We start from the raw sequence: 12,753 nt of genomic DNA on the forward strand, positions 1-12,753 counted from the left end.
CTCTGTCTAAAAAAAAAAAAAAAAAAAAAAAAAAAAAAAAAAAAATATTCCAGCAAAAGAGAAAAAAAAAATTTAAAAGCAAATACAGCACAATACTAACATGTATTAACCTAGGTGAAGGGTATAATATTCTCTATTTTTCTTATGTTTGAACATACTAACAATAACCAAAAAACTTGTTCCAATCTTTAGGAAACTGAGGCCTAGAGAGATTAAGTCACTTGCTCAAGATGACAGTTTTAAGTAGCACAGCTGGGATTCTAATCTAATCAGCCTAGCTCCCAGTCTGGGATCTCAGTTTCTGTACTACACTGCCTCTTATTCCAAGGGTGACAGTTTGTGATGTACCAGTGCTTGGGGTAGAAGAACAAAAGAAGACAGGCGGCTTAGCAAAAAAGATTAACTAATAATAATATATGTAAAGCACTTAAAACAGTGGCTGGCATATATGAAGAACTATGTATGTAGTAAGTATTACAGACCACTTGTTCCACAGAAAAATATTATGGGTGCTATGTAGGGAGAAGAAAGGAAGAAAGTTTTCATGGATTAAGTTTGAGAAACGTTGAGTCAAAGAAAGTTAAACAGGTTTCTCTACTGCAGAATCTCTTATTATCTTTAATATATTAATGCCCATTTCCAAGAAATGAATATAGTATGCATATAATACACATCTTAGTTATCACTAAATGTTTTATTTCAAAAAAATAACCTGAGAAACTGATAGTCTGTGTAGCAAACTTTGGGATGCTCTGATTTATATGAAGAAATTAGGTCCTTCATAATAAAGCAACATTTTATTTCAGTGGTTAGAGAAAAAGAAACAAACAATTCATAATGTTTTACTGGGCAAAAACAATGTTCCCTTTCAAATGTTTGTTATCAACAACTTAACAAGTAGCCTGTTTGAAGTTTGCTAATAAGATTACTGGCTCCATCTGTGCCCTTTCTCCAGGGCTGAGTATCATGAGATCTCACATCCTCTACCTGAGATTCAAGAAATATTCTTGGCCAGGTGTGGTGTCTCACACCGGTAATTCCAGCACTTTGGGAGTCTGAGCCAGGTGGTTCACCTGAAGTCAAGAGTTCAAGACCAACATGGCCAACATGGTAAAATCCTATCTCTACTAAAAATATTAAAAAGTAGCTGAGTATAATGATAGGCACCTGTAATTCCAGCTACTTAGGAGGCTGAAGCAGGGGAATTGCTTGAACCCAGAAGGCGTAGGTTGCAATGAGCCGAGATCACGCCACTGCCCTACAGCCTGGGCAACAAGAGCAAAACCCCATCTCAAAAACAAAACAAAAAAAAAAACAGAGAAATATGCTCTTTTCTACCCAAAGGTAGTGAGAACCTTTCCTCCTGCTGATGAGACAATCCATCTACCCTAACACACACACACACACACACACACACACACACACACACACACACGTCTTATAAAGAAGAAATATAACTTTGATGTACTAAGGACATGGGGTGACAATACCCTCTAACTAATAAGTACTCTCCTCCTTCCTGCAATGCAGTTTTTTTTAATTTTTAAATTTTTTTCATTTTTATTTAGTTGGCATCAGGAACTCAGCTAAATGCAGTTCTTATAATAGCAGAATCTTTATCATTACTTTTTTGAAAAAACAGAGTCTCGCTATATTGCCCAGATTTGGTCTCAAACTCCTGGGCTCAAGCAATCCCCCAACCTCAGCCTCCTGAATAGCTAGTGAAGAAAACCAAAATATTCCTCTCTAAAATGATGGGGATTACTGAGCTAAAAATGGTTGAAACACAGGGCACACTCTTACCCTCCTCTTATCCTTTCCCACCTAAAGTAGGCCCCTTTACAACACTTGCTTAACAACTCAGTAACAGAGCTCAGAGACAGTACACCAGAGGATCCAGGTGCAGACTTTACTCTTCCCGCAAATTTACCTTCCCACATTTTCCTGCCATTTGGAAGCCTGAAGATACTCTCCTTTGTCTTGTCACTATACAGGATTTACGGCTCTGTTAAAATACTATGTAAGCAAGGCCCTTAAGCCACTGCCTTGAGAGAGAAATATAATACTTTTGAATTTAGTCCTCTTCTACGTGAGGGGTATGGCATGCATTAATAAACTTCTGCTTGTTTTGCTTTTAATTTGTGTTTAGGAGATTACCTCAACAAAGAATAAAGAGGGAAAGAAGAAATAATGTTTTCTCCCCTACACTGAGATTACAGGCACATGCCATTATGCCTAGCTAATTTTAAATTTCTAAATCAGTGGTCCTTTGCCCTTGCAACATCATCTAGTACACCACTGGCATGAGAAAGATGTGTTTTCAGGTCCTATTCTTTTTTGTTTAAAGAAAAATGCAATCCAGGAGAACTTCTGCCAAATTTCAAAGGAACCTAAAAAAATATGTCTAAGATTGGAATTTAAGAATTTTAAGGGCCGGGCGTGGTGGCTCAAGCCTGTAATCCCAGCACTTTGGGAGGCCGAGGCGGGTGGATCACGAGGTCAAGAGATCGAGACCATCCTGGTCAGCATGGTGAAACCCCGTCTCTACTAAAAGTATAAAAAATCAGCTGGGCATGGTGGCGCGTGCCTGTAATCCTAGCTACTCAGGAGGCTGAGGCAGGGGAATTGCCTGAACCCAGGAGGCGGAGGTTGCGGTGAGCCGAGATCGCGCCATTGCACTCCAGCCTGGGTAACAAGAGCGAAACTCCGTCTCAAAAAAAAAAAAGAATTTTAAACTACTTGGGAGGCTAAGGCAGGTGGCTCACTTGAGCCCAGGAGTTTGAGGATGTAGTGCACTATGATCATGCCTGATTAATAGCCACTGCACCCAGCTTGTGCAACACAGCAAGATCCAGACAAAGAAACAAAAGAAAAGAAAAATGTAAAGATCCAGACAAAGATACAAAAGAAAAGAAAAAGGGAAAGATCCAGACAAAGAAACAAAACAAAAGAAGGGGAAGTGAATGGGGAACAAAAAGGAAAGGAAAAGGAAAGGAGAGGAAAGAAAGAAAAAGAATGTTAAGGCAAGAAGTTATTTAACAACAACCCCATTTATGGACTCATGGGTGTGGTATGATGGTATTTTAGGCATCATTAATATTTTAAATATATATTTAAATTAAAATTAAAAATTAAAATAGATAAATTTAAAATATATTTAAACATTTTAATATATATTTTAATATATTTAAAACTAATATATCCAAGGTAGCTCACATTAAATTTCTTCTCAAATTACCATATTTTCAGAATACAATCAAACACATAGTAAAACATAATCAAGCCTAAGAAAATACTTTTTTGAAAAAAAAAAAAAAAAGAAAATACTTTTTTGTTATTTTTTTTTTTGAAACAGGGTCTCACTCTGTTGCTCAGGCTGGAGTGCAGTGGCATAGTCACTGCAGCCTTGACTTCCCAGACACAAGCAATCCTCCCACCTCAGCCTCCTGAGCAGCTGGGACTATAGGCATGGATCACCACAACAAGCTAACTTTAATTTTTTGTAGACATGGGGTCTCACTAAGTTGCCCAAATTGGTCTTGAACTCCAGGACTCAACTGATCCTCTTGCCTCAGCCTCCCAAAGTGCAGGGATTACAGGCATGAGCCACCATACCCAGCCAAGAAAGTAATTTATAAATGTGTGTCTAACAAAATCAAAAGTCACAAAGACTTCACAAATGGCCTGGATTATAACTAAAATCAACTACAATATTAAATGTTTACAATATATCCCAAAAAGTAAACTACGCAAATTTTCCTTTATCACAAATACTATAACTCTAATGAAAACAAAAGGTATTCTCACAATCATTCTAGTTCCCTTCTAGCTCTTGTCAATATGCATAACACGATTTTTTGTTTGTTTGTTTTCATTTTTTGAGACAGAGTCTCACTGTTGTCCAGGTTAGAGGGCAGTGGTGCATTCTCAGCTCACTGCAACCTCTGCCTTCTGGGTTCATGCAATTCTCCTCCCTCAGCCTCCAGAGCAACTGGGATTACAGGTGTCCGCCACCATACCCGGCTAATTTTCGTAGTTTTAGTAGAGACCAGGTTTCACCATGTTGGCCAGGCTGGTCTCAAACCCCTGACCTCAAGTGATCCACCTGCCCCAGGCTCCCAAAGTGCGGGATTACAGATATTATTATTACCATAATAATTTATGACCATACTTGTAATCAGTATAGACATGCTTTAAAGCTATGTGTTTAGACATGTAATAATCTAAGACTATTTGGCACTTACAATTAGATTCTATTGTGGGTAGATATATTGTCTGTCATGAAAAATATTAATAAATAATACACACAATCAAGTAGTCTCTAGGATTTTAAGAAATAGGTCACCAAGTCAAAAAGTAACACCAATGCACTGACTAGAACAGCCAAAATCTAGAATGCTGGTGCACCAAATGTTGGCAAGGATGTGGAGCAATAGTAACTCATATTCATTGCTGGCAGAAATGCAAAAATTGCACAGCCACTTTGGAAGACAGTTTGGTAGTTTTACACAAAACTACACATACTTGTCCTATGCATTTGGATGTCTGCAGCAGTTAGAACTGTCAAAACTTGGAAGCAACCAAGATGCCCTTCAGTAGGTAAATGGATAAACTGTGACATATCAGATAATGGAGTATTATCTAATGCTAAAAAGAAATTAGCTGGCCAGGCACAGTGGCTCACACCTGTAATCCCGGCACTTTGGGAGGCCAAGGTGGGTAGATCACAAGGTCAGGAGTTCGAGACCAGCCTGGCCAATATGGTAAAACTCTGTCTCTACTAATACAAAAATTAGCTGAACATGGTGGTGGGCACCTGTAATTCCAGCTACTCGGGAGGCTGAGGCAGGACAACCACTTGAACCTGGGAAGCGAAGATGGCAGTGAGCCAAGGTCACACTACTGCACATCAGCCAGGGCGAGAGAGGGAGACTCTGTCTCAAAAAAAAAAAACAAACCAGAAATGAGTATCAAGCCAGGAAAAGCCACGGAGGTATATTAAATGTATATTACTAAGTGGAAGAGACAATCTGAAAAGGCTACATCCCATATAATTCAAATAATATAATATTCTAAGAAAGGCAAAACTATGAAAACAGTACACAGATAAGCAGTTGCTGGTGAGGGGGAGGAGGAGGAAGGAATGAACAGAAGCAGATTTTCAAGGCAGTGAAACTATTTTGTATACTATGATGGTGAACACATGTACATTGCACATCTGTCAAAACCCATAGAATGTACAACACAAAGAATGAACCCTAATTTAAATTATGAACTTTGGGAGGTAATGATGTGTCAATGTAGGTTCACCTATTGTAATAAATGTACCATTCTAACATCAGATGTTGATAGTGAGGCAGTCATGTGTGTCTACGGCATAGAGTGTATGCAAACTCTTCATACTTTCTGCTCAATTTTGATATGAACCTAAAACTGCTGTTAAAAATAAGATCTGGCCAAGTATGGTTCAAGACCAGCCTGGCCAACATGGCAAAACCCCATCTCAACTAAAAATATGGTAGCACACACCTATAATCCCAGCTACTTAGGTAGCTGAGACACGAGAATTGTTTGAAAGGGGGAGGTGGAGGCAGAGGTTGCAGGGAACCAAGATCATATCACTGCACTCCAGCCTGGGCAACAGAGCAAGACTGTTTCAATTTAAAAAAAAAAAAGAAAAAAGAAAAAAAAAAAAAAAAAAGCCAGGTGCAGTGGCTCATGCCTCTAACTCAGCACTTTGGGAGGCCAAGGCAAGCAGATCACTTGAAGTCGGGAGTTTGAGACCAGCCTGGCCAATGAGGTAAAGTCCCATCTCCACTAAAAATACAAAAATTAGCAGGTGTGGTAGCACACACCTGTGGTCCTAGCTACTCAGGAGTCTGAGGCAGGAGAATGGCTTGAACCCAGGAGGCAGAGGTTGCAGTGGCCTGAGATTGCACCACTCCACTCCAGCCTGGGCAACTGAATAAGATTCTGTCTCAAAAAAATGAAAACAAACAGAAAAAAAAAAACCTATTCACATTATTTTTAAAAGTAACAGCAATGTTTTTTAATGATCTTCACTACTACAAAGAAAATTAAGTTTACTGGCCAGGTGCAGTGGCTCACACCTGTAATCCCACCACATTGGAAGCCTGAGGTAAGTCCAGGAATTTGAGACTAGCCCGGGTAACATGGTGAAACCCTATTTCTAAAAAAAATTAGCTGGGTGTGATGGTGTGTGCCTGTAGTTCTAGCTACTCAGGAGGCTGAGGTAGGAGGATTGCTTGAGCCCAGAAGGTCAAGGCTACAGTGAGCCACCCTCAAGCCACTGCACTCCAGTCTGGGTGACAGAGCAAGGCCTTGTCTCAAAAAAAAAAAAAAAAAAGAAAAAGAAAATTTATCAGTTTCTATATTAAGAAAAATAAGTGCAATAGAAATTTCAGTCTCGTTTTATTTTTTAAAAGGAAGCAGAGGACAGAGTTGTTTCCCAGAATCTGACATTGTTACCTGTCTCTTTAGCACAGCCAAAAGGTAGGAATAAGCTAGCGCAAAATATGTCCAGATCTGGTTCTGTTTACTGCTTGCTTTCTCCGTGCAAAGAACAATTTGGATTTGGTAGGCTTCGGAATGAAAACATTCTATAGATTTTGACTGTTTGAATATGAAAAATGTAAACACATTGGCTAAAAGATGCTGATGACTATTAGTTTCTCAAGGGAAGAAATTTATATACAAACTAAATAGCAAGCATAAAGATTTCATCTTCAAACATGGTATTAAAACAATTTATTATCATGGAGTCAGACTGTAGTGTGTTACACATTTAAAGTGTCCCCCTCCACTCTAAATTCTTACATTGAAGTCATAACCCCCAATGTGATAATACTTGGGAGACAGGGCCTTTGGGAGGTAATTAGTGTTAGATGAGGTTATAAGTTAGGGCCCCCATAAGAAGGGATATCAGAGAGCTCTTTCTGTCTCTCCCTGCGTGGCCACACACATCAAGCCAAAAGATAAGGCCTCAGAATGAAACCTACCTTGCCAGTACCTTGATCTTAGATTTCCCAGCCTCTAGAACTGTGAGAAATAAATTTCTGTTGTTTAAGCCAACAATCTTTGGTATTTCATTATGCCAGCCCAAGCTGACTAACGCACAGGGGAAACTAAAAGCAATTCTAATGGTATGCTCCAATTAGAACTTGATCCAAACCACTGGCTAATCAGGCCCATAACTTCCAGATTTATACCCCTTATTGTTTTAAGTGAATTTGCCATCAACACATATAAATTCACAATAGGGTAGGAAATAAAAGCAAAAGAAAATATACTACAATAAAAATTCATCCTAAGGCAGGTTCCTCTTTTAAAAAAAAATTAAAATTCAGTATTTCGGATTGCAGAAAAATCAACCTGACAATTTAGGATCAATCTCCCATCTTGTGGGTATCTACTGCTCTGCTTCCTTCCACTGCATTCATGTAACTATTTTGTCATTTACTGATAATCAGAGCTGAGTGCCAACAGGAAGTGATGAAATTCAAACTGATTAATTCTGATCCTTCTAAGCAACTTCAGTGTCATTACAATGTCTTGTTATGATCATAACAAGATCATAATTTTCAAGATTACCCCAACTTTAAAAACCAACAAAAAATAGTAAAGGAAATCATGCTTCCTAAATACTAGAAAGCTGAGGCAGACACCTGAACAGTGAGATCTGCTTTCTTCCCCTAGACAAAAATGAAGACCTACTGACATACATTTGGCAGGTCAGGTGTTTTAAACATTTCTCAGTCTGGAATGGCGTTGTGAGTCTACATGAAAGGATAGCAAGGCCAGGCACAGTGGTTCATGCCTATAATCCTAGCACTTTGGGATTACAGGCAGGAGTTCAAGAACAGCCTAGGAAACATAGAAGAACCTGTCTCTAAAAATAAAAATAAAAAAAAAGGCCGGGCGCGGTGGCTCAAGCCTGTAATCCCAGCACTTTGGGAGGCCGAGGCGGGTGGATCACAAGGTCAAGAGATCAAGACCATCCTGGTCAACATGGTGAAACCCCGTCTCTACTAAAAAATACAAAAAATTAGCTGGGCATGGTGGCACGTGCCTGTAGTCCCAGTTGCTCAGGAGGCTGAGGCAGGAGAATTGCCTGAACCCAGGAGGCGGAGGTTGCGGTGAGCCGAGATCGCGCCATTGCACTCCAGCCTGGGTAACAAGAGCGAAACTCCGTCTCAAAAAAATAAATAAATAAAAAAAATAAAAATAAAAATAAAAATAAAAAAAATAAAAATAAAAAAAAAAAATTAGCCAGGTGTGGTGGTGTGCATGCCTGTGGTTCCAGCTACTTGGGAGGCTGAGGTGAGAGGATCTCTTGAGCCCAGGAGGTCGAGACTGCAGTGAACCATGATCATGCCCCAGCATGATCCAGCCTGGCTGGCAGAGCATGACCTTGTCCCTGTACCCACCTCCCCAAAAAAGAGTAGCTGTGTAGCAAAAATTAAGCTTTGCAAGCAGAGTAACACTGCAGGCCAAAAGAATCCAAGTTGAAATGTGTTCATATTTTCTCCTATCCACTTCCCCTCAGACAGAGATTCTATATAGCTGGCTAAGGAAATCAGAAATTTAATCAAACCTTACAAGGGATAAAAGCGCGTGGCTTGATATGGTCTCCTCACCCGTAAGTAAACCCACCTGAAACACTGCAGAGTGGCATGGTTTGGCAGCTACGCTGAAACAGTTCATGATTCACACTACTCAGGAAACTATCTTTCTAGGCTAGGCGTGGTGACTCATACCTATAATTCCAGCACTTTGGGAGGCCAAGGCAGGTGGAGGACTTGAGCACATGAGTTCAAGATCAGCCTGGGCAACATGGAGAAACCCCATCTCTACAAAAAATAAAAAAATTCGCTGGGTATGCTGGTATACACCTGTAGTCCCAACTACTCAGGAAGCTGAGGCAGGAGGATGGCTTGAGCCAGGAGGAGGAAGTTGCAGTGAGCTGAGATTGCACCACCCTGCTCTCCAGCCTGGGCAATAGAGCCAGACCTTGTCTCAAAAAAAAAAAAAAAAATTATCTTTCTAAATATAAATCTGAGTTTATGTCACTTGCCCAGTTAAAACTTTTTCACTGGCTCCTTGCTCCCCACAAAATAAAGTCCAAATGTGTTAGTATAGCATTCTTGACTATCGGGTCCACTTTACCACTTTATTTCATACAGTTCACATTGAACTTGGTATCCTTGAACTCAACACACATTTCCATACTTAAATGTCTTAATGTTGTTCTTCCTATATAGAACTCCTTATTCTGCTTGTGGAAATACTTCCTAGTCCTAACTTAAAAGCTGTTATATTCTAGTAACTGTTACATCCTAGTAACTACAACATCCTATTACAACTCATTCATTAGGCTTTTATTTTGCTTTCAATTCTCATCATTTAGCTAGATGTTCTTCTCCCCTAGTGAACTACAGGCTCCTTGAGAAATATACAATGTTTTCCTCATCTGTATAGTCCCCTCAATACTTAGCATAATACTTTGCACATAGTTTAATGTATATAGGAATGAATTAAGCACTCAGTATTTCTTTTATCATTTGACTAAAAGGAATACAATTCTGCATCATCCATGATTTAGTTTACCCACTTAGACAGAAGAAAATTAATGGCTACACCTAATCTAACAAAATATTAAAGGCTTGTAATTTTAAAATCTTGATAGATATTCCATAAAAAGTGGCAGTTTGTTTTTAAGTCCACTAATCAAGTAAGCTTCCAAATCTTCATATTCTGAATGCCTGAAAGAACAGCTTAATATCTGCTTCAACAAAATCTCTTGAGGCTAGATATCTTGAAAGCAATTTGCTGCCTTCCACATTACCAAAGTCTAATTACAGAACATTACATTAGGATTACATTAAATTACACTGTTATTCAACAAAAAGATCTACAATTTTAGTCACTCCAGAACACATTTACATGCTAACCCAGAAACCATGCAAAGCAAAGTCAATGGTGGTTCTAAGAATAATCAACTTAATTGTTTTCCTCTAAACAGATCTATATTCTATATCCCCCTTTCTTATCTTTCTCCTAAATACTATACATACACTCTTTGGCCAGAAGCCTGTATAGCGTCTTTTAAAGTAATAACAACAGGCCAGGTGCGGTGGCTCACACCTGTAATCCCAGAACTTTGGGAGGCTGAGGCGGGCAGATCACAAGGTTAAGAGTTCGAGACCAGCCTGGCTAACATAGTGAAACCTCAGCTCTACTAAAATACAAAAAATTGCTGGGTGTGGTCACGGAAGCTTGTAATCCTAGCTACTCGAGAGGCTGAGAAAGGAGAATCCCTTGAACCAGGGAGGCAGAGGCTGCAGTAAGCCAAGATTGCGCCTCTGTACTCCAGCCTAAGCGACAGAGTGAGACTCCATCTCAAAAAATGAAAAATAGACTGGGCGCGGTGGCTCACGCCTAAGATCCCAGCACTTTGGGAGGCCGAGGCGGGTGGATCACGAGGGCAAGAGATCGAGACCATCCTGGTCAACATGGTGAAACCCTGTCTCTACCAAAAATACAAAAATTAGCTGGGCATGGTGGCACGTGCCTGTAGTCCCAGCTACTTGGGAGGCTGAGGCAGGAGAATTGCTTGAACCCAGGAGGCAGAGGTTGCGGTGAGCCGAGATCGCGCCATTGCACTCCAGCCTGGGTAAAAAGAATGATACTCCGTCTCAAAAAAATAAATAAATAGATGAAAAATAAAAAGTAATTACAACTAATAGTATCTGTGGAATTACTTCACATTTGCTTAACCAATTTCAAGTTGCATAAAGTTACATAAGAGGGAAGAACTAAACCTCACAAATGTTTATATTTTCATAATAAAACTGCCACAATCCTAGGCCAGGCATGGTGGCTCAAGCCTGTAATCCCAGCATTTTAAGAGACTAAGATGGGTGAATCACCTGAGGTCAGGAGTTTGAGCCCAGCCTGGCCAACACAGTATAATCCCATCTCTGCAAAAAATATAAAATTGGCTGGGCATGGTGGTTCATGCCTATAATCCCAGCTACTTAGGAGGCTGAGGCAGGAGAATTGCTTGAACCCAGGAGGCGGAAATTGCAATCCAATAACAAGCTTTTAAAAATCCAGTTAAATTTAAATGTCCTTTCTAGAAAGCTACCTGAAAAGCCACTACTAACTTTAAAGAGAATCTAAGACAAAGTAAATTAGATGTATGCATGGGAGTGAGACCTCCTATTGTGGAATTCTCTATACAGAAAGTAAATCTGGATGACAAAAATAATACACTGGGACATGCTGTTCTAAACACCAAATTCATTTAAAAATTCATATGTTGGCCGGCACACCGGCTCAAGCCTGTAATCCCAGCACTCTGGGAGACCGAGGTAGACAGATCCTCTACCCTGTTTCTACTAAAAATACAAAATTTAGCTGGGCGTGGTGGCAAAGGCCTGTAATTCCAGCTTCTTGGGAGGCACGAAAATCACTTGAACCTGGGAGGCGGAGGCTGCTTGCACTCCAGCCTGGGTGACACAGTGAGACTCTGTCACAAAAACAAATAAACAAACAAAACCCATAAGTTAACACATCACTTTCATTGTAAAATCTATTAGTTTTCACATAAAAAGCTAAAGATGCTAATGATATCAGATTCATTATCCCAGGTAAATGTCTGTCACTGATTTACGGGATCAAAAAAGATTACCAAGGTGAAGGGGAGGAGGAAAATATGTAAAAACTGAATATACCTTCTGCCTTCATTCCTTTATATACGTATTCTTATTTACCCACCCCTATCCTGACTCCCTCCTTGAATATCAGGTTTAGGAGGTTGTCTGTCTGGCTCACCGGTGTTTCCAGTGACAGGCACAGGGTCTGACACATAGTATGTACTCAGTAAGTGTTCATCTGAATTAAAGAGATGCATTTTAAATAAATTTTAATGATCTGATTATGTCTTAAGAAAGCAATATATGTTCAGGATAAACATAATAAAAATCTAAGAATTTCAAAAATGGTAGCTTCTTTATTTAGAAATAGGTCTCTAGAAAACTGGGAAAGAGACCTGTACCACCATCACATGCTACAACAGGGAATAATGTCCAGAACAATATCTTTCAGAGACAATGCCATACTGGCACATAAAGATGTTAAAAGTTAATCTTATAGGGCCATGCCTGTAATCCCAACACTTTGGGAGGCTGAGGCAGGCAGATCACCTGAGGTAGCGAGTTCGAGACATGCCTGACCAACATAGAGAAACCTCATCTCTACTAAAAATACAAAATTAGCCTGGCCGGTGGTACATGCCTGTAATCCCAGCTACTCAGGGGGGCTTGAACCCGGGAGGTAGAGGTTGCAGTGAGCCAAGATCACAACACTGCTCTCCAGCCTAGGCAACAAGAGCGAAACTCCATCTCAAAAAAAAAAAGTTAATCTTATAAATAAAGCACAGGTAACAGAAACTATCTCCAAATTTCTAAAACTATTGTTTTAAAAATTTAGTTGAAACATAAATTTTTGTCAAAGATGAACCATAATAGAAGTCAAAATTTGGCCGGGCGCGGTGGCTCAAGCTTGTAATCCCAGCACTTTGGGAGGCCGAGGCGGGTGGATCACGAGGTCAAGAGATCAAGACCATCCTGGTCAACACGGTGAAACCCCATCTCTACTAAAACTACAAAAAATTAGCTGGGCATGGTGGCGCGTGCCTGTAGTCCCAGCTACTCAGGAGGCTGAGGCAGG

At 39.9% G+C, this 12,753-nt stretch overlaps 1 protein-coding gene and 1 long non-coding RNA gene across 5 annotated transcripts in view; one reads left to right on the forward strand and one right to left on the reverse strand.

Moving 5' to 3' along the window:
- LOC116560569 overlaps positions 1-7,900 on the forward strand; it is a 21,575-nt gene extending 13,675 nt beyond the window's left edge. Inside the window, exon 3 of the long non-coding RNA XR_004273025.1 lies at positions 6,996-7,900. This is a non-coding gene — a long non-coding RNA (uncharacterized LOC116560569). The remainder of the gene's footprint in view (positions 1-6,995) is intronic.
- COMMD1 (copper metabolism domain containing 1) overlaps positions 1-12,753 on the reverse strand; it is a 230,016-nt gene that overhangs the window by 203,989 nt on the left and 13,274 nt on the right. The window lies entirely within an intron of this gene.

Source organism: Sapajus apella, unplaced genomic scaffold, assembly GCF_009761245.1.
Source record: "Sapajus apella isolate SASKATOON/1434 unplaced genomic scaffold, GSC_monkey_1.0 scaffold26, whole genome shotgun sequence".
NCBI lineage: Eukaryota > Metazoa > Chordata > Mammalia > Primates > Cebidae > Sapajus > Sapajus apella.